Source organism: Saimiri boliviensis, chromosome 3, assembly GCF_048565385.1.
Source record: "Saimiri boliviensis isolate mSaiBol1 chromosome 3, mSaiBol1.pri, whole genome shotgun sequence".
Classification (NCBI taxonomy): Eukaryota; Metazoa; Chordata; class Mammalia; order Primates; family Cebidae; genus Saimiri; species Saimiri boliviensis.
The window spans coordinates 81,242,674-81,263,178 of NC_133451.1; the positions used below are offsets into that span (position 1 = coordinate 81,242,674).

The following is a 20,505-nucleotide window of genomic DNA, read 5'->3' on the forward strand; positions in this document are numbered from 1 at the left end:
TTCCATGTTGTCTCTGATTTGACAGATCATAGAGATTAGGAAGCACCATTAAGAGATGTGTAATTTGACAAAGCTGAAAATTAGCAACTTCGTTCATTCCCACAAATAATACAAGAAGCCACTTATAGACAATAATCTGGTTCCTGATATGTAAAAAAAACCTACAAACAGAGTCCAAAAAAGTGATTTATTATGTACTGCAGTTCAGCATCACTGGGTAAGACTAATGAAAATTATCTATGCTGCTTTCCACTTTCTCTAGCAACATGTAAGAGAAATAAGGGAAAACAAAAGTAAGAGCTCACCACTAGATATATATAGTTGCTACTCTGCACATGAAATGTGGCTCATGTGACTGAGAAACTCCATTTTCAATGCTACTAAATTTCGATTCACTTAAATTCAAATACCACTTGGGCTGGTGGCTACCATATTGGACAATGCAAATCTAGTGTTTATTCTTTCAAGATACATTTCTCGCCCTTGGGCTACTGTAAAAAGCAAGTTTATAATACCATAAAAGATACACATAGGCCAGGTGCAGTGGCTCACATTTGTAGTCCCAGCACTTTGGGAGGCCTAGGCGGGTGGATCACGAGATCAGGAGTTTGAGACCAGCCTAGCCAACATGATGAAACTCTGTCTCTCCTAAAAATACAAAAATTAGCTGGGCACGATGGCACACCTGTAGTCCCAGATATTTGGGAGGCTGAGGCAGGAGAATCACTTGAACCCAGAAGGCGGAGGTCGCAGTTAGCCGGGATCGCGCCACTGAACTCCAGCCCAAGTGACAGTGACAGTGCAAGACTTTGTCTCAAAAAAAAAAAAAAAAAAAAAAAAAAAGATACATGCAGTTGCTGTATCTTCTATCAGATAAACTCATTCTGAGTTTCAAAATAGCACAAAACTCTGGTAGTACTATTATATTTCTTTCAAAAATAAGTAAGTCCTTTACACTTCAGTTTGAGAAAAACAAATCTGTAAGATGAGCAAGTGTGGCAATAGCCGAAACAAAAATGTTTAATTCTTTAGAACTATCTTTCAAATAATTACTAAACTGAACTCAACCCCTTTCCTCAAGCAAAACAAACGAGGAGAATCCCAAAGAGTTAAAAAACTGATCTCTAAATAGAATTCACATTTACCAAAATGACATTTTTTCACCAAACATAACAATCCCATTTCTTAAGTAAGTTTCATAGTTTTACTCAGAATTTAAAATACCAATGGGATGTCAATGAAAGAAAACCTAGCCAGGCAAAGTGGCTTAGCCTGTAATCACAGCACTTGAGGAGGAATGATTAAAGTATTACTCACTCCTCGGCTCAAGAGGTCCAGGAGGCGGGCAGATCACTTGAGCCCAGGAGTTTGAGACCAGCCTGGGTAACATGGTGAAACCCTGTCATGTTGGGGTTATTTTTTTTTTACAAAAAATTAAAACCCATTATTTTTTATAAAAAGCTTAGCCAGGCATGGTGGTACACACCTGTGATCCCACCTAATGGGAAGGCTGAGGTGAGAGGATCCCTTGAGAGTCCATGAGATAACAGCTGCAGTGAATCATGACTGTTCCACTGAAACACAGCCTAGGAAAGAGTAAACCTGTTGAAAAGAAAAAGGAGAAGGAAGGAAGGGAGGGAGGGAGGGGACAGAGGAAAGAAATGAAGGAAAGAGAAAGAAAGATGGAAAGAAAAGAGAAAGAAGAAAGAGAGAGAGAGAAAGAAAAAGGAAGGAAGGAAGGGAGGGAAAGAAAGAAGAAAGAGAAAGAAAGAAAGTAAAAAAGAAAACCTAAAGAATCCATTTAACCCTTCCAGGCACCCTCGAGGGCTTCCCTGTAAAAGTCCCAAAAAGCCTGGCAACATTGTGACCAAAATCCTAGCTGTGAGGCTGAGGCAGGAGGATCTCTTGAGCACAGGAGATCAGCTTGGGTAACATGGCAAGACCCTGTCCCAAAAAAAAAGTCCTTAAGATCTCTAGCAATATATGCCAGTATTTAGATTATAGCTTTAACAATTCAGCAATAAAACGTCCTTCAAGCTTGGGTCACAGAGCATGAACTTTATTTGATTCGCGCTCTTTGCCCTCATGTATATCCTACACTAAGTACATAGAAAAATGATATTTATAAAACTATTTCCTTTAGACTTCCTTGCAAATCCGCAATTTCTGAAAGTCATATTTGCATTTGAAAATTGAATTTCCCTAGAGATGCTGGCTATCATAAAAGCAGAGACCTGATAGCTACTATTTTCGTGTCCTTCAGAGTTACTCATATCCTGTTTTCAATTATTTCTATTACGTGAAAGATTAAATCAATGTGTCATACGCTGTTACAAGGTAGTTCATGCCTGTAATCCCAGCACTTTGGCAGGCCAAGGAGGGTGGATCACTAGAGATCAGGAGTTCAAGACCAGCCTAGCCAATATGAAACTCTGTCTCTACTGAACATACAAAAAATAGCCTGGCATGGTGGTGGACGCCTGTAATCCCAGCCACTTAGGAGGCTGAGGCAGAAGAATCGCTTGAACCCGTGAGGCAGAGGTTGCAGTGAGCTGAGATAGTGTCATTGCACTCCAGTCTGGGCAATAGAGCAAGACTCAGTCTCAAAGAAAAAAAAAAGGAAGTATCAACATCATGTACCCAATATGACACCCTGAGATAGAAACTTTACTTCTGTAACATTTTTCCCAGAATATGGAACATTCATCTAATCATGACAGTAAACATCAAACAAATACAAACTGAGGGGCATTCTACAAATTAACTGACCGGGTCTTCTTCACTAGTGTCACCACGAAAAAACAGCGAAAGGCTGTGGAACTGTCACAAATCAGAGAAAATTAAGGATATTTAGCAGTTAAACACAAAGCGAGATCATTCATTCAAACCCGGGCAGAAAAGGGACGGTGGAAAGACGAGTGAAATCGAAATGAAGTCTGTAGTATAGTTCATTGTATTATAGTAGCATACCCATGTTATTAGTTTCTTTTTTCTTTTGCAAATTGTCAGTAACACTCAAATTATTTCAAAATCAAAAGTTATTATAAAGTAAATAATAAAATAACCAACACGTTTCAATGTTTATAATGGAAGGGTAATGTTAGACTTAACATGCCATTTGTGTTGTTGAAATCTTCCTCACCAAGATCTATACAATCCAGTCAAAGCTGCACTCTGAAAGCGTTGTTTTGCAAAGAATATCACATCAAAAACATCTCTTCCTTTTTACTCTCGCGTATTTACCACTAGCTGACATTCAAATGATAGGAGAGCTGTGAGATCCTCCTAAAAACCAAGCTTGAGAGGATGTCTGTAGCACTGAGAAGGGAGTGAGAGCACTCAACCCTTTATGTTCCCGGGATAGATAAATGACAAATTAGTCGTCAATATTTTAAAAATACTAGCTTTAACAAATTTTTCCTCCACCTGTAGTAACTTCTATGCTCAGTGGGTTTTTATCCATCCAATATCAACTTTAGCTTCATATATTTGGAGAAAGGCCAAGAGTTTTACAAACCCACATTTAACACACTATGGAACCCCGAATCAGTTTGCACCAGAGCATCATTTTCTGAAAAACCACTCTGAATTGTCAGTTTTAAGTTACACACCCACTTTCAAATGAAACTGAGAGAGGCTAAAAAAACGTAGTCATCTCGTTTCAACGGTTATCTATTTTCAAACAAATACATACACAATGCCCACGGACCTTTCCAGACACCCACACTCAGCGCATTGGCTTTTACCATTTACTCACTCAGCTTAATAGCGCTCGGACTTAACCACAGGCTCAGGGTCTCCGGATGCGAACGCTCAGAGGCAGAGCTTTAACGATCATTGATATAAATGTTGGTAAATCATCAATGTAAATTGTGTGAGCCGGAGCGTCCTAACAAACCCTAAAGCAGCGGTTTACCCTTAACAAGGCCACCAAGCTTGTGCACAGTGCATTCCCAAATCCTCCCCAGCTCCTCTGCAGGCTGCCTCCTGGCCAAGTCTCAATCTCAGCGGGAGTGGCGGGAACGCTCTCTTCCCACAGCACACAACCCGTCCGCGGCACAACCCCTTCCCAGGACCACACCAGGCGTGCCCACGCGCTCCCCTGGAGCCGGACACTCACCCGCGTGGCGGTCGGCGAAGACACTATCGGAACCAGCGGCGGTCGGCTGCCTCAGGAGACCCGGACATTGGCTGAGCTCAAGCAGCGCCTAGGGCTGTGGACAGCCAGAGCACAGCGCTCTGGCCCCTCCCCCGTGTGCCTGGTTTCCCCTGGGTCGGGGTTCGCCGGCCGGGGTTAGGCGTGGCACCGCCTGCCTGGCCGCGATAACCGCCCTGCGACCCCGCTGAGAGCGCACACATGTCCCGCGGCGCTGAGCTGCCTGCTGGACGGGAACCGCCCTCCCAATGGACTAGGGCCACCGAGACGACTATGCCAGGACACGCAGGGACAAGCCAAACGGGGATAGTACGAAATAGATCGGGGTGATTAACTCCGAGAATCACCTGGCGCTCATCGGGCTGATCAATACCTCGTCTGATCTAGATGGGTTTGATCGCCGCCAGCGGCTGGAGCGCCGAAGCACCGGGGACGCTGACGCACACGCTGGCCAGCCACAAGGGCTCCTCACCCCCAGAGCAAGTAAGTGGGTGGTTTCTGGTGAATGGGCTTCTAAGAAAGTGAATGCTTGCGCCCCAGGGCCTTAAAGAATCAGAGACTGAATCTAACCCAGGGAGGGAAAGGGGAGAAACCTTGAATGAAAATATTACCATAGTTTAAACATTATTCTTCACACTCCTGTGATTGATGTACTTCTGTGCAATATTCTGATTGTGTGGAAAGGCTGGAAAATGATTGTGTAGGTTTAGGAAAGGAGCCCTCAGGCTTTCTGAGTATAGCCATTCGAACATCTACCTTCGGGTACATGCATCTACCCCAGGAAATTAGTACCTGCATGCAGATATTTTCTGGTTTGTATTTACAAACAAAAATCATGATATCACTTAAATTGTTTAAATCAGCACTAGGAATAACTTATTAATTGTTCACACAATGCAGGAAAGTTTTAGCCAGGAAGCCTACATAAGAAAATTGACGGTACATAATTTTTTTAAAGAATTTTTAAAATACCATACCGCATGCTTTTTAAAAGAAATTTAAGATATATATTCATGATGTGCCCCAACATTTGGGTAAAATTATTCTTTTGAATTAATTTCTGTCAGTTTCAAGACCCTTAAAGACCCATATAGAAATACATTTTAGTCATACTTCAGTTTAAGGCCATCATGGTGGCTCATGCCTGTATTCCAGCACTTTGGGATGCCAAGGTAGGCGGATCACTTGAGGCCCGGAATTGGAGACCAGCTTGGCCAACAAGGCGAAACTCTGTCTCTACTAAAAATACAAAAGTTAGCTGGGTGGGTGGCAAGCCACTTGGGAGGCTGTGGTCGTAATCCCAGCTACTCAGGAGGCTCGGGAACAAGAAGTGCTTGAACCCTGGAGGCCGAGGTTACAATGACCCAAAATCCTACCACTGCACTCCAGCCTGGGCCACAGGGTGAGACTCAGTTTCAAGAAAAGAAAAAAAAATAAATAAGATAAAATTTTCTTTTTTTTTTATTATACTTTAAGTTCTGGGGTACATGTGCAGATCATGCAGGATTGTTACACAGGTATACACATGCCATGGTGGTTTGCTGCATCCATCCCCCTGTCATCTACATTATATATTATAAAGTTTTCAGACCTGGCCTTTAATGATTGTTTGCGAAAACTGAAAAATCTCCAAAGAATAAATTTTATTTTAATTTTCTTTTTAGCTCACCCAGACAAGTGAAAAGAATAAAATTTTATGACACCAGAAAAAGTGAAAACATTTCCACCAAGATCTGAAGGCACTAAGGAGGAGACCTAATAAAAATGGAGAAAACACACATGAAATTAATTTTTTAAAATGGGTACTAAGTTGAACATAGCATTCTGTAATTATGTAAAATAAAAACAAATCAAAAACCTAAACATAGAGGCCAGGCACAGTGGCTTACACCTATAATCCTAGCACTTTGGGAGGCCAAGGTGGGTGGATCACCTGAGGTCACGAGTTTGAGACCAGCCTGGCCAACATGGTGAAATCCCGTCTCAATTAAAAACACAGAAATTAGCCAGGCATGATGGTGCATGCCTGTAATCCCAGCTACCCCAAAGGCTGAGGTAGGAGAATCGCTAGAACCAGGGTGGCAGAGGCTGCAATGAGCCAAGTTCACGCCACTGCACTCTGGCCTGGGCAACAAAGCAAGACTCCATCTCACCAAAAAAAAAAAAAAAAAAAAAAAAAACGAAAAGAAAATTGCAGGGCAAGGAGTCATAGCTCACCCCTGTCATAGCTCATCACTTTGGGAGGCAGAGGCCAGAGGATCGCTTGAGCCCAGGAGTTCAGGACCAGCCTGGGCAACATAGTGAGACCCCATCTCTACAAAAAAAATTTTTTTAATTATACTGGGTGTGGTGGCTCACACCTGTAATCCCAGCACTTTGGGAGGCTAAGGCCAGAGGATTGCTTGAGCCCAAGAATTTGAGACCAGCCTAGGTGACACAGGGAGCCCCTGCCTCTTAAAAAAAAAAAAAAAATTTAGTTAGCTGGATGTGATGGCACATGCCTGTAGACCTAGCTACTTCTGGGGCTGAGGTGGAAGGATTGCTTGAGCCTGGGGGTTCAAAGCTGCAGTGAGCCATGATCAGAGTGAGACCCAACTCTTAAAAAAAAAAAAAAAAGAAGGCCGGGCGCGGTGGCTCAAGCCTGTAATCCCAGCACTTTGGGAGGCCAAGGCAGGTGGATCACGAGGTCAAGAGATCGAGACCATCCTGGTCAACATGGTGAAACCCCGTCTCTACTAAAAATACAAAAAATTAGCTGGGCATGGTGGCACATGCCTGTAATCCCAGCTACTCAGGAGGCTGAGGCAGGAGAATTGCCTGAACCCAGGAGGTGGAGGTTGTGGTGAGCCGAGATCACGCCACTGCACTCCACTCCAGCCTGGGTAACAAGAGCAAAACTCCATCTCAAAAAAAAAAAAAAAAGAAAAGAAAAAAAAAGAAAGAAAGAAAGAAAGAAAGAAATAGCAGGAAAGTGTTCATTTTTTTCTAGGTAGTAACATGGAATGTCTTTTATCTTGTATTTTATTGTAATTTTCTAAATTTGATGTAACAAATTTAGAAAATTGTAACTTTTATAATGAAAAAGTGGATTTTGTTTAAAATAAATTGAAAATATACATATAAAGACACGTGACAATACTTAGAGTCATATCCTCACTTGAAATAGGACTAAAACTAAAAAAATTTCTGGCTTATTTTTAGTCTAATTGTAAAAATATTTTAATTATAGTTTTTTCATATTTATAAGTCTGTTTATTTGTTAACTAAAGTTATATTGGGGACAGTGGTAAATTAAATAAATAAAAATTAAAGCTATATACCAATATATACTAGGATGAGATTCCTAACATATATTAGGTTCCTAACCTCATCGTAATACTTTATCAAATTCTATTTGATAAGTTCAGATTAAGGCCAGCATTTTATAAATGTATTGCATTGTATAGAAATGAGTCCTTTTAACTTATAAGTTAGCATTGTTTATGGAGCTAGTCAGAGAATTTTAGAGAAAAAGGACCTTCCTCTTTAGGTCAGATGTTAGATGACCTTCCTCATTTTATAGATAAGTCACTGGTCCAAAGGAGACTGATTCACACAAGGTCGAAGGTTAAATGACTCAGTCTTCCAGGCCACTGCCATCTGCCCTCCACCATATGACCTCTCTTTTATCTTACCAGACAAGAGTCACTGCCCAGTATTTACAGAGCCCCATATTGGGACTTCTGCAGAATGCCTGTGCATCAGTTGCAAAGAGTTGTTAAGGCCCCAATATGGCACATTTCTTAGTGCTTACTCCAAAGGTGAAGTCCAGAATGGTCAATTTTCCCCTGGCAAGTTCAGGTTTCAGACAGAATTCACCATGGGCCTGGTTACATATATAATGGAGGTATTCAGTCCAAGTGTATCTATTTTCACTACCACTCCAAGTTAAAATACAAAACAGTAGAAGAGAGGCTCTATGCACAGTATCCCTCACAGTCTGCCTCACAGCAATCAGGGCCTTTGACTAATTTGGCAAGAGAAAGTTCAGTCTATAATGGTGCAAAAAGTTATTGTAAATAAAATAATGGAAACAGTTTAAACAACTCTTCCTAAAGATTTCAGTATAAAAGGGAGGTGAGGGAAAGGAATATAGCTAGAGGCTCTCTTAGGGTTCAGAGAAAATATTCGTTTGGTTTGAATTAGACGGGCTAGAACATGTGTGCATGCCAGAAGGACAAGCTATAAAGAAAGAAAGGTGGTTATTGGTAGTAATGGGATCCAGAGGAATTAGAAAAGAAAAGGGAAACTTTAGAATCCCTCATGCTCTTCTTTTCTAACTTGGCTCAGGCAGAATGGCTCCCACAAAGAAAGGTGGTGAGAAGAAGGGCCATTCTGCCATAAACGAGGTAGTGACCCAAGAATACACCATCAGCATTCACAGGTACATTCATAGAGCGGGCTTCAAGAAGTGTGCCCCTGGGGCACTCAGAGAGATCCGGAAATTTGCCGTGAAGGAGATGGGAACTGCAGATGTGTGCATTAATACCAGGTTCAACAAAGCTCTCTGGGCCAAAGGAATAAGGAGTGTTCCATACCACATCTGTGTGCATTTGTCCAGAAAATAAGGATAAAGATTCATCAAAACAAGCTCTATAATTTGGTATGTACCTGATTACCTTTGTACCTGTTACCACTTGCAAAAATCTATAGTCAATGTGGATGAGAACTAACCAGCATCAAATACATCAAAGTTATAAAATGGCCTTTATTAAAAAAAAAAAAAAAAAAAAAAAAAAAAAAAAAAAGATATGGTTTTGCTATATCCCTACCCAAATCTCATCTTTTTTTTTGAGATGGAGTCTTGCTCTGTCACCCAGGCTGGAGTGCAGTAGCGTGATCTCAGCTCATTGCAATCTCTGCCTCCCGAGTTCAAGAAATTCTCCTGTCTCAGCCTCCTGAATAGCTGGAATTACAGGCATGTGCTACCACACCCAGCTAATTTTTATATTTTTAGTAGTGATGGGGTTTTGCTATGTTGGCCAGGCTGGTCTCAAACTCTTGACCTCAGGTGATTCACCCCCTCAGCCTCGCAAAGTGCTGGAATTACAAGCATGAGCCACCACGCCCAGCCACATCTTGAATTGTAGTTCCCATAATCCCCACGTGTCGTGGGAGGGACCTGGTGGTAGGTAATTGAATTATGGGAGCGATTACTCCTATGCTGCTATTCTCCTGATATAGTGAATTCTCATGGGATCTGATGGTTTTATAAGGAACTTTTTCCCTTTTGCTTGGCACTTCTCCTTCCTGCCACCATGTGAAGAAGGATGTGTTTCCTTCCCCTTTTGCCACAATTATAAGTTTCCTGAGGCCTTCCAGATATGCCAAACTGTAGCCAATTAAACCTCTTTCCTTTATAAATTACTCAGTCTCAAGTATGTCTTAATAGCAGCAGCAGAACAGACTAATACAGAAACTTTTTAAAAAATTTATAGCAAAAGAGAAGGAAGTTTGATATATCCTCATGAAGGTAAATGGGTTTTTTGCTGTTGTTTTTGTTTCTGAGACAGAGTCTCTCTGTTGCCCAGGCTGGAGTGCAGTGGCACAATCTCGGCTCACCGCAATCTCCACCTCCTGGGTTCAAGCGATTCTCCTGCCTCAGCCTCCCATGTTGCTGGGACTACAGGCATGCACCACCACACCTGGCTAACTTTTGTATTTTTAGTAGAGACAGGGTCTCACCATGTTGCCTAGGCTGGTCTCAAACTCCTGGCCTCAAGTGATCTGCTGCCTTAGACTCCCAAAGTGCTGTGATTACAGGTATGAGCTACCACGCCTGGCTGAAGTAAATGTTTTAATTAGAGAAAATTGAAATAAATATCTGGCCCATAACTATACTTTCTCTCTGAAGTTGATGGATGTGCTGAGGGTATGGGTGTGAATGGCTGATTTAGGATTTGGTAAAATGATGAATATTTGCATAGACTTTATTAGTTTTCTATTGCTGTCATTAAAAATTGCCACAAACTTAGTGATTTAAGACAACACAAGTATCTTACATTTCTACAGGTCAGAAGTCTAAAATGGGTCTGGTAGTCTAAAATCAGGATGTCAGTCCGTCTATGTTTCTCTCTGGAACTTTTTTCACCTTGTAGAGACCACCTGCATTCCTTGGTCCTTTTCTCCATCTTCAAAGCCAGCAGCATAGCAGCTCTGTGACCTGCTTCTGTCATCACGTCTTTGATTTTCTTCTGCCTCCCTCTTCCACCTTTAAGGACCCTTGGTATTACAATGGGCCCACTGGATAAGCCAGGATAATCTCCCTATTTGAAAGTCATTTGATTGACAATCTTCATTTCATCTGGAACCTTTAATTCTCCTTTGCTAAGTAACCTATCATTCACATTCTAGGGAATAAGACATGGACGCATTTGAGAGGCCATTTCTTCTGCTCACCACTAGGCCGCAGGAAATGAAAGCGGATGCTAATGGAGGAACACACTGTTACCCACTGAGTTGGTATGAAGAGTATTTTAAACTGAAACATTTAAGACACAGCAGATACAGAAAGAAGCCTTTCTGGAACTTGCCTTACTTGGACTAAAGGCAGAGCTTTCAGAGAGTGAAGCTGCCATAAATTCCCTCTTGGGGAGCTTTGCTGCCAATAAGGAGACTTCACTGCCAGGAAGAAAGCTCCACTGCCAGGAAGGAGACCACTTGCACCAGAATGACAAATTGCATAACCGAACATAATCACAAATTGTCATATCTTCATTTGTTTCCCTAAAATCCCATTTGTCTTTCCATAAAAGCATATTTGTTTTCTCATAGATCCCTTTTCTCCTCCTCCCTTTTCCCATATTGTTGGCATATAAACTCTCATCTCTAACTGTACAGAGAGCCTCTTCACCTGAATACGTGTAAATAAACTTCGTATGTTCTGTTAATCCACCTATTGCCAATTAACTTACTGGCCCCCAACCACTGGACCTAAGTTGGCAGAAGAAGAGTTTCCTCCCAACACTAATATGAGACATACAAACTGCACAGCAACGCCAAGGCCCCTACGATGGGACTCTATAAACAGTGGTTTGAAAGCTGCAAATGGGCATGGCTTTCTCATTCACAAATATGTGAAGGTAAAGGGTTAGATAAATTCTAGGGTATGGTTTTGCTGGGTGGGTAAGGCAATAGAAAGATGAAGCAAAGGAGTTGTGTGAGTGAAGTGATCCATCATCACAGGAAAGCGAAGTACATGGAGGGGTCACATGGAGATGGCGAGAGTTGAAACAGGAGGATCAGGTCACTAAGTGGGATGCCGGCATTTAATATTCACATTCCAGGCTTTGATAAGGTCTCACGGTTTGAACATGAGAGTGAGGTTATGGAAGTAGAAGGGAAGCATATTTGTTTTCTATTGCTTGAGTAACAAATTACCATCAAGTTAGTGTCTTAAAACAATACCCATGTATTATCTCCCAGTTATGGAGGTCAGAAGTCTAGGTTAGGTTAGGCTCTGCTCAGGGTATCAACAGGCCAAGTAAAAGTGTCAGCCAGCTGAACTCTTAGCTGGAGGCTCTTCACTAAAGAACCAAGCAGAGTCAGGTTGTTGGCAGAATCCATTTCCTTTTGGTTCCAGGACTGAGTTTCCTGTGTCCTTGCTGAATGTCAACCAGGGGCATGCTCAGCTCCTCCAGACTGCCTGCATTGTCTTCCCAGGTGGCCCCTCTACTTTCAGAACAGTTTGAGTCCTTCTCAAACTTTGAATCCAACTGTGCCTTCTGCCTTTTCTTCTTCTTCTTTTTTTTTTTTTTTTTTTGAGATGGAGTCTCACTTTGTTGCCCAGGCTGGAGTGCAGTGGTGCAATCTCGGCTCATTGTAAGCTTCACCTGCCAGGCTCAAGTGATTCTCCCACCTCAGCCCCTTGAGGAGCTGGGACTACAGACATGCGCCACCATACCTGGATAATTTTTGTATTTTTCGTAGAGACATGGTTTCACCATATTTGCCAGGCTGGTCTTGAACTTGTGACCTCAGGTGATCCACCTACCTAAGCCTCCCAAAGTACTGGGATTACAAGTGTGAGCCACCATGCCCAGCCTCCTTTTGCATTTTAAAGGGCTTATGTGGTAAAATAAGGGCCGCCTTTACAATCTCAGTATTTTAGAGTCAACTGACTTAGGACTTTAGTTATAACTTCAAAATCATTCAGATCAGAACCTAGATTACTGTTTGATAAGGTAACCAGGAAATGAACTGGAATTGGGGTTAGGGAAGAGGCAGATCTTTAGAATTCTGCCTGTCCTGGAGGTGGAGTTGAGATGAGACAGCACAGAAGCTAGGGTAATGGGATGATCATCAAAATAAGCACAGAAGTGCTTATTACCAAGATAGTAATAATCTGAGATTATTATGATGTCAGAGAGCAGGTGTCAAAATCTTTTAGATATGGAAAGTGAACAGAAAGTGAGTATATGATGGCATTTACACACAGAGAGACAGCATGAGGGTGGGGGGAGGGGATTGGGGTAGTAAGAGCCCAGATGCTGGAGCCAGAACACCTTGGTTAATATAATTTGCTTTATACACCAGACAAGACACCAATTAAGAAATTAATTCATTTGGTTATAAAGTTCATCTGGGGCCAGGCACAGTGGCTCACACCTGTAATCCCAGTACTTTGGGAGGCCAAGGCAGGTGGATCACAAGGTCAAGAGATCAAGACCAACCTAGCCAACATGGTGAAACCCTGTCTCTACTAAAAATACAAAAAACAGCTGGGCATGGTGGCATGCACCTGTAGTCCTAGCTTCTTGGGAGGCTGAGACAGGAGTATTCCTTGAACCAGAGAGGCGGAGGTTGTAGCGAGCCAAGATCATGCCACTGCACTCCAGCCTGGTGACAGAGCAAGACTCCATCTCAAAAAAAACAAACAAAAAAAATTTCATTTGGTTATAAAGTTTATTTAGTTATAAAGTTCACTCCTAAAAATTACACAGACTGCAGTAAACAAAAATGTTGGTATTGGTAGTTAACCTGCTGAGTCAGATAGTATAGTAGAGTGTATAACAGTTGTCTCTGCAAATTAGTTTGAAAGGTTAAATGCTGAGTTCAAACTACATTTCAGTACCTATAAAAGTTTTCTGTTTAAACTTTGGAGGATAGTATAACATACACACCAAAAAAGTACAGAAAATCTAAGTGGATAGCTTGATATGTATTTACAAAGTGAACACACCGATATATCTGTCACCCAGATTAAAAAAAAAAATAAGAGTGCTAACAACACCACAGAAGCTTCCTTCAAGGGCCGGGTGCGGTGGCTCAAGCCTGTAATCCCAGCACTTTGGGAGGCCGAGGTGGGTGGATCACGAGGTCAAGAGATCAAGACCATCCTGGTCAACATGGTGAAACCCCGTCTCTACTAAAAATACAAAAAATTAGCTGGGCATGGTGGCGCGTGCCTGTAATCCCAGCTACTCAGGAGGCTGAGGCAGGAGAATTGCCTGAACCCAGGAGGCGGAGGTTGCGGTGACCGAGATCGTGCCATTGCACTCCAGCCTGGGTAACAAGAGCGAAACTCCGTCTCAAAAAAAAAAAAAAAGAAGCCTCCTTCAAGCTCCATCCCTTCCAAAGGTAACAACTATTCTGAGTTCTATCATTATACATTAGTTGTGTCTGTTTAAAACTGTATATAAATAAAGTAGTTTTTTGTTTTTGTTTTTGTTTTGTTTTGTTTTGTTTTGTTTTTGAGACAGGGTCTCACTATGTCACCCAGGCCAGAGTGCAGTGGCACAATCTCAGTTCACTGTAGCCATGGCCTCCTGGGTACAAGCAATTCTGCTTCAGCCTCCTGAGTAGTTGGGATTACAAGTGTGCACTACCAAGCCTGGCTAAGTTTGCATTTTCAGTAGAGATGGGGTTTCCACATGTTGACCAGGCTGGTCTAGAACTCCTGACCTCAAGTGATCCACCCACCTCGGCCTCCCAAAGTGCTGGGATTACAGGTGTGAGCCATCATCCCCGACCAAGCAATTAGTTACCCTTTTGAGACTGGCTTCTTTTCTTGAATATTTTCTGCATGAAATTCATATATTTCACATGTGATGTCATAAAGGCTTATTCACTCTTTACGTAGGATTTCACTGTATGAATACAATGTCATTTATCTATCTACTCTTGATGGGCCTTTGGGTCCTTTCCAGTTTTGCAATACACCCTAAAGTGTTTGACTGGAAAAGAGTTCTAATGGTCAATTAACCCTATTATCCACAAGTATGGCTAAATGGAGGCCCAAAATGTGAAGCCATTTTCTCCCTTTGATTATGCTCCAAACAGCACAAACAAAACAGAAAATAGCAAGAGGATCAATATTGTACAAGAAAGTAAATAAGTAAATGATGGTTCCATTTCTCCCTCAAGCAGATGTTACCCAACCCCTCATTAAGCAATGTTTTATTGAGGGCTCCCTTACATTAGGTCACATGATTGGCATTGAAGAGAAACAAGACACAGGTCCAGGCACAGTGGCTCACACCTGTAATCCCAGCACTTTGGGAGGCCGAGGTGGGTGGATCACCTGTGGTCAGGAGTTCAAGACCAGCCTGGTCAACATGGCAAAACCCTGTCTCTACTAAAAATACAAAAATTAGCTGGGCATGGTGGCACGCACCTGTAATTCCAGCTACTTGGGAAGCTGAGGCAGAAGAACCGCTTGAACCTGGGACGCAGAGGTTGCAGTGAGCTGAGATCATACCACTGCAGTCCAGCCTGAGTAGCAGAGTGAGACTCTGTCCGCCCACACACACAAAAAAACTGCATTTTAAAACCTTTTTCTTTCCTCCTTTCTTGCCAGTCTCAAGACGCAGCTTTGAGACAAACCGCAGATATGTTTCTGTCATCTTGAAATATGCCTTAGAATATGCTTTAACACTCTATTCCCTTCCCTTTCCCACCTTATGCTTCCATGCCTAATGCACATTTATTTACCTGGATGCTTGTTAAGCTCACACCATACTCAGTTATCTAGCCATATATTTCCTCAGAGGCTTCAGGGACCTAATCCTACACAAAACAGGTACTTCTGGGATTCTCTCCCCAGCAGGAGATTACTTACAGGCCGGAGTTCACTCCCAGCTAGATACCGACTGCAAGACTAACTGGGATTGATTTGTAACTTGGCCGAACCCACCAAGGTGCTGGCCCCTTCACCTGGTGGAACAATAATTCAAAACAAGCCACTGGGGCAAGCCACACCACCTGGCACCTGCTAGCCCCCTTGTCTCTCCTGCATTCAAAGCCCCTCATTTGAAACCCCTGCCCTCTCTCCAGAAGTTGGAAAGTAGAAATTTTGGGAAAGTATTCTGAGCACTTTCCCCCTTGCTGGCAATGGATAATAAAATTCACTCTTTATCATACCTCGCTCTTGTTATGTTGTCTTCATTCCACAGGCGGTAAGCAACCGGCTCCTCTTTCAGTCATAAACATAATGTTTTAGAAAAGTTCATCTGATCAACCTAAATGCCCATAATTAGCAGATGGGATAAAATGCACTGGTGTATATGTAAACACCATGAGGGTGTAAGACATATACACCATGGTATACTATACAACCATAAAAAAGAACGAGATCATGTCTTGCAGGAACATAGATAGAGCTGGAGACTATTATCATTAGTAAAGTAACGCAGGAACAGAAAACCAAATGTCACATGTTCTCACTTATAAGTGGGAGCTAAATGATGAGAACTTGTGAACATAAAGAAGGAAACAACAGACACTGGGGTCTACATGAGGGTGGAGGTTGGGAAAAGGGAAAGATGCAGAAGAAATAACGTGGATACTAGGCTTAATACCTGGTTGATGAAATAACCTGGACCACAAGCCCTTGTGACACAAGTTTACCTATATGACAAAACTTCACATGTACCCTTGAACTTAAAGTAGAAGTTAAAAAAAAAAGATTAATCTGTTCCTGTATAGAATGGAAGGGGGATGTGGGAAGGCAGAGATCAGTCTGGAAATTTTTTAAAAAATGATTGAACTAAGCAGATGACTTAAACTGGGGAAAGAGGTATCAAAGAAACATTGTCAATGAAGAATTTACAGAAGCTGGTGACTGATAGAACATTGAAGGTAAAAGACAAAGAAGCTAGAGCTGACTTCAAGGTCTGAAATTCTTGGGGTTTCATAAATGGAAACTATGAGGTATAGGAAAGTATATCTTACACCTCAGTGTATTTCCATATATTACCTAGTTCAGTGCCTTGAACACAAGCGATATGCAATAAACACATGTTTTCTGAATAATAAAAGTGAGCTTATCTTATGTGATTCAGGACCCTATTTACCCTCACCTGAATCTCCCTTGCTTGAAAATGGAGAAGAGTTTCATGAAAGACTGACCTTTCATATAATCCATCTCTGACTACTATAAACATTTTATTGCCTATAGAGATAAGATTTTATTTGAGGGAGCAACTAAAGTTAAAGCACAATCAGCATTAAATAAACTTGTGATTCATTGTACAGTGACTTGGAATTTTTTCATATCTGGTTGACATCCTTAATATATCATGTCAACATCTCACCTAGAACTACATTTTAGTCTTCCCTACGTCATCATAATATTAGACCAAGAAACACATTATACTATGTGTAACAAAGCCATCAGCCAATCTATTTTTTTAATTCTTAATTTTAATTTTTGTGGGTACACAGTAGGTATATATATTTGTATATACATGAGATAATGTATAATAATCATGTCATGAAAAATGGGGTATCTGTCTCCTCAAGATTTTGTTCTTTGTGTTACAACAATCCAGTTATACTCATTTCGTTATTGTACAATTAAATTATTATTGGCTGGGCAAGATGGCTCACACTTGCAATCCCAGCACTTTGGGAGGCCAAGGCAGGTGGATCACCTGAGGTCAGGAGTGTGAGACCAGCCTGGCCAACATGGTGAAACCCTGTCTCTACTAAAAATACAAAAAATTAGCCAGGTGTGGTGGCAGGCACCTGTAATCCCAGCTATTTGGGAAGCTGAGGCCTGAAAATCACTTGAACCTGGAAGGCGGAGGTTGCAGTGAGCCAAGATGGCACCACTGCAGTCCAGCCTGGGGAATAGAGCAAGACTGTCTCAAAAAAAAAAAAAAAAAAAAATGTTATTGACTATAGTAATCCTGTTGTGCTATCAAATACTAGGTCTTATTCATTCTACTTTTTTTGTACCCATTAACCATCCCCCACCTCCATCTCACCCACCAATACACTTCCCAGACTCTGGTAACCATCCTCCTATTCTCTAACTCCATTTCAATTGTTTTGATTTTTAGATCCACAAATGAGTGAGAACATGCAATGTTTGCCTTTCTCTGCCTGGCTTATTTCACATAGCATAATGACTTCCAGTTCCATCCAACTTGTTGCAAATAACAGGATCTCATTCTTTTATATGGCTATATAGTACTCCATTATGTATATGTACCACATTTTGTTTATCCATTTATCTGTTGACAAACATTTAGGTTGCTTCCAAATTTTGGCTATTGTGAATCATGCTGCAACAAACATGGGAATGCAGATATCCCTTTGATATAATGATTTCCTTTCTTTGTGGTGTATACCAACCAGCAGGATTGCTGGGTCATATGGTAGCTCTATTTTTAGTGTGTTGAGGAGCCTCAAAAATGTTCTCCATAGTGGTTGTACTAATTTACATTCTCACCAACAGTGTATAGAATTCACTTTTCTCCACATCCTTGCCAGCATTTGGATTTGGCTTGCTCCGCCTTTTCTAGTAAGAAGATGCATCATTTGGCTGTTTATTTGAACTTTTTCCTCTTTGTTGATGTAAGTACATACAGCTATAAATGTCCCACTTAGTATTGCTTTTGTTGTATCTTACAGGTTTTGGCATGTTGGATTTCCATCATCATTTGTGTCAAAAAATTGTTCAATTTCCTTCTAAGTTTCTTCATTGACCCACTAGTCATTCAGGAGCATCTTGTCTAATTTCCATGTATTTGTATAGTTTCCAAAATTCCTCTTGTTATTGATTTCTAGTTTTATTGCACTGCAGTCAGAGAAGATGCTTGATATAATTTTAATTTTTTTACTGTTTTAAGACTTGTTTTATAAGATAACATATGATCTGATAGGAAGATCCAAGATGGCTGAATAGGAACAGCTCTGGATTGCAGTTCCCAGCAAAAATGCAGAGGGTGAGTGATCACCGCATTTCCAAATGAATTTTTACGGCTGACAGACCAGGAGATTCCCTGGCGGAAAAGCACCACGAGTCTCCAGCATGGCTGTTTCAGCCGACACAGTGGGTCTCCGCACAAAAAGTCACACAAGTCTGGACACTATTTCAACTGGCACCTGGAGCACCTGGGAGACAGAGTCACCCATTCAACTGAAAAAAGGGGGCTGAAACAGGAAGCCAGGTGATCTGGCTCGGCTGGTCCCACCCCCACAAAGACCAGCAATCTGAAACGCTCTGGACTGAGAGTTTCACAGCAAGCACAACTGGACCTGGGACAGTCCAGCTCTGTGGGGGGTGGGGAGAGCCTCTGACATTACCAAGGCAGTCCACCACTAGTGAGGCAGTCCACCATTACTAAGGCAGTCCGTCATTACCAAGGCAGTCCACCATTACCGAAGTAGTCCGCCATTACCAAAGTAGTCTGCCATTACCGAGGCAGTCTGCCATTACGGAGACAGTCCACCATTACTGAGGCAGTCCACCATTACTGAGGTAGTCCACCATTACTGAGGCAGTCCACCATTACTGAGGTAGTCCACCATTACTGAGGCAGTCCACCATTACTGAGGTAGTCCACCATTACTGAGGCAGTCCGCCATTACTGAGGCAGACCACCAATACCGAGGCAGTTCTAACTATACCTCTATAAACAAAACTGCAAGGAAGTTCACACAACAGCTGCGCAGAGTCCATGGCAGCTCAGCATGCCTCTGCTGGCAAACTGTGACTAGGCTACCTCCCACTGGGCAGGGCATCCCTGAAAGAAGGCGAAGCTCATCAGGAACTTATAAATAAAGCCTCACCTTCCCAGAACAGAGCACCTGGAAAAAAAAGGCATTTATGAGTTCCACTGCAGCAGACTTAAATGTACCTGCCCAGCAGTTCTGAGCAGAACAATGGAGCTCACAGCTCAGCACTTGACCTCCTCTAAGGGACAGACTGTCTCCTCAAGCAGTTCCCCATGTATCCAAAGAGACGCCTACTAAAGGAGAGCTCAGGCTCACTTCTGGAGGGTATCCTTCTGGGACAAAGATAACAGAATAAGAAACTGGCAGCAACCCTTACTGTTCTGCAGCCACTGCAGGCAATCCCCAGGCAAGCAGGGTCTGGAGTGAACCTCCAGTAGTACTACAGCAGAGGCAGCTGACTGCTGGAAGGAAAACTAAAAAACAGGAAGAAATAACTTCAACATCACTCAGAGACTCCATCTGAAAGTCACCAATGACAAAGACCACAGGTCGATAAATCCACAAAGATGGGAAGAAACCAGTGCAAAAAGAATGAAAACATCCAAAATCACAACACCTGTCCTCCTCCAAGGGATAACAGCTCCTCACCAGCAAGGGAACAAGGTTGGATGGAGAATGAGTCTGATGAATTGACAGAAACAGGCTTCAGAGGGTGGGTAATAACAAACTTCACTGAGCTAAAAGAACATGCTCTAACCCAATGCAAAGAAACTAAGAACCTTGAAAAAAGGTTTGATGAAATGCTAACAAGAATAAACAGCCTAGAGAGGAATATAAATTAATTGATGGAGCTGAAAAACACAACATGAGAGCTTTGCGAAACATACACATGTTTCAATAGCCGAATCATCCAAGCAGAAGAAAGGATATCAGATATTGAAGATCAACTCAATGAAATAAAACGAGAAGGCAAGATTAGAGAAAAAAAGAGTAAAAAGAAATGAACAAAGCCTCCAAGAAATATGAGATTATGTGAAAAGATGTAATCCACATTTGATAGGTGTACCTGAATGTGACAGAGAGAATGAATCCAAGCTGGAAAACACTCTTCAGGATATTATCCAGGAGAACTTCCCCAACCTAGCAAAGCAGAGCAATATTCAAGTCCAGGAAATATAGAGAACACCACAAAGATATTCCTCAAGAAGAGCAACCCCAAGGCACATAATTGTCAGATTCACAAGGGTTTAAATGAAGGAGAAAATGCTAAGGGCAGCCAGAGAGAAAGGTCAGATTACCCAAAAAGGGAAGTCCATCAGACTCACAGTGTATCTCTCAGCAAAAACACTACAAGCCAGAAAAGTGTAGGGGCCAATATTCAACATCCTTAGAGAAAAGAACTTTCA

The 20,505-nt window shown here is 42.0% G+C and overlaps 1 protein-coding gene and 1 long non-coding RNA gene across 8 annotated transcripts in view; one reads left to right on the plus strand and one right to left on the minus strand.

The window, feature by feature from the left end:
• The window catches only part of ABCG2 (ATP binding cassette subfamily G member 2 (JR blood group)), a 129,701-nt gene that overhangs the window by 52,190 nt on the left and 57,006 nt on the right, over nucleotides 1–20,505 (minus strand). The window contains exon 2 of one of the 6 annotated variants that reach the window (XM_074396417.1): nucleotides 1,487–1,602. The exons of 3 other annotated variants lie outside the window; for them this stretch is intronic. The gene's annotated coding sequence lies outside the window, so the exon portion shown is untranslated. Of the gene's footprint in view, nucleotides 1–1,486; nucleotides 1,603–3,757; nucleotides 4,082–4,120; nucleotides 4,251–20,505 lie in introns of those variants that run through there. 2 more of the 6 variants (XM_010334782.3, XM_074396419.1) reach the window with 2 other exon arrangements.
• On the plus strand, nucleotides 4,311–11,089 carry LOC141584015 (uncharacterized). 2 transcript variants are annotated; one of them, XR_012516874.1, is made up of 3 exons: nucleotides 4,311–4,639; nucleotides 8,571–8,798; nucleotides 10,550–11,089. It is a non-coding gene; the product is annotated as an uncharacterized LOC141584015 (long non-coding RNA). The 2 variants fall into 2 exon arrangements; XR_012516875.1 differs by lacking the exon at nucleotides 8,571–8,798 and having other exon boundaries at nucleotides 4,324–4,639.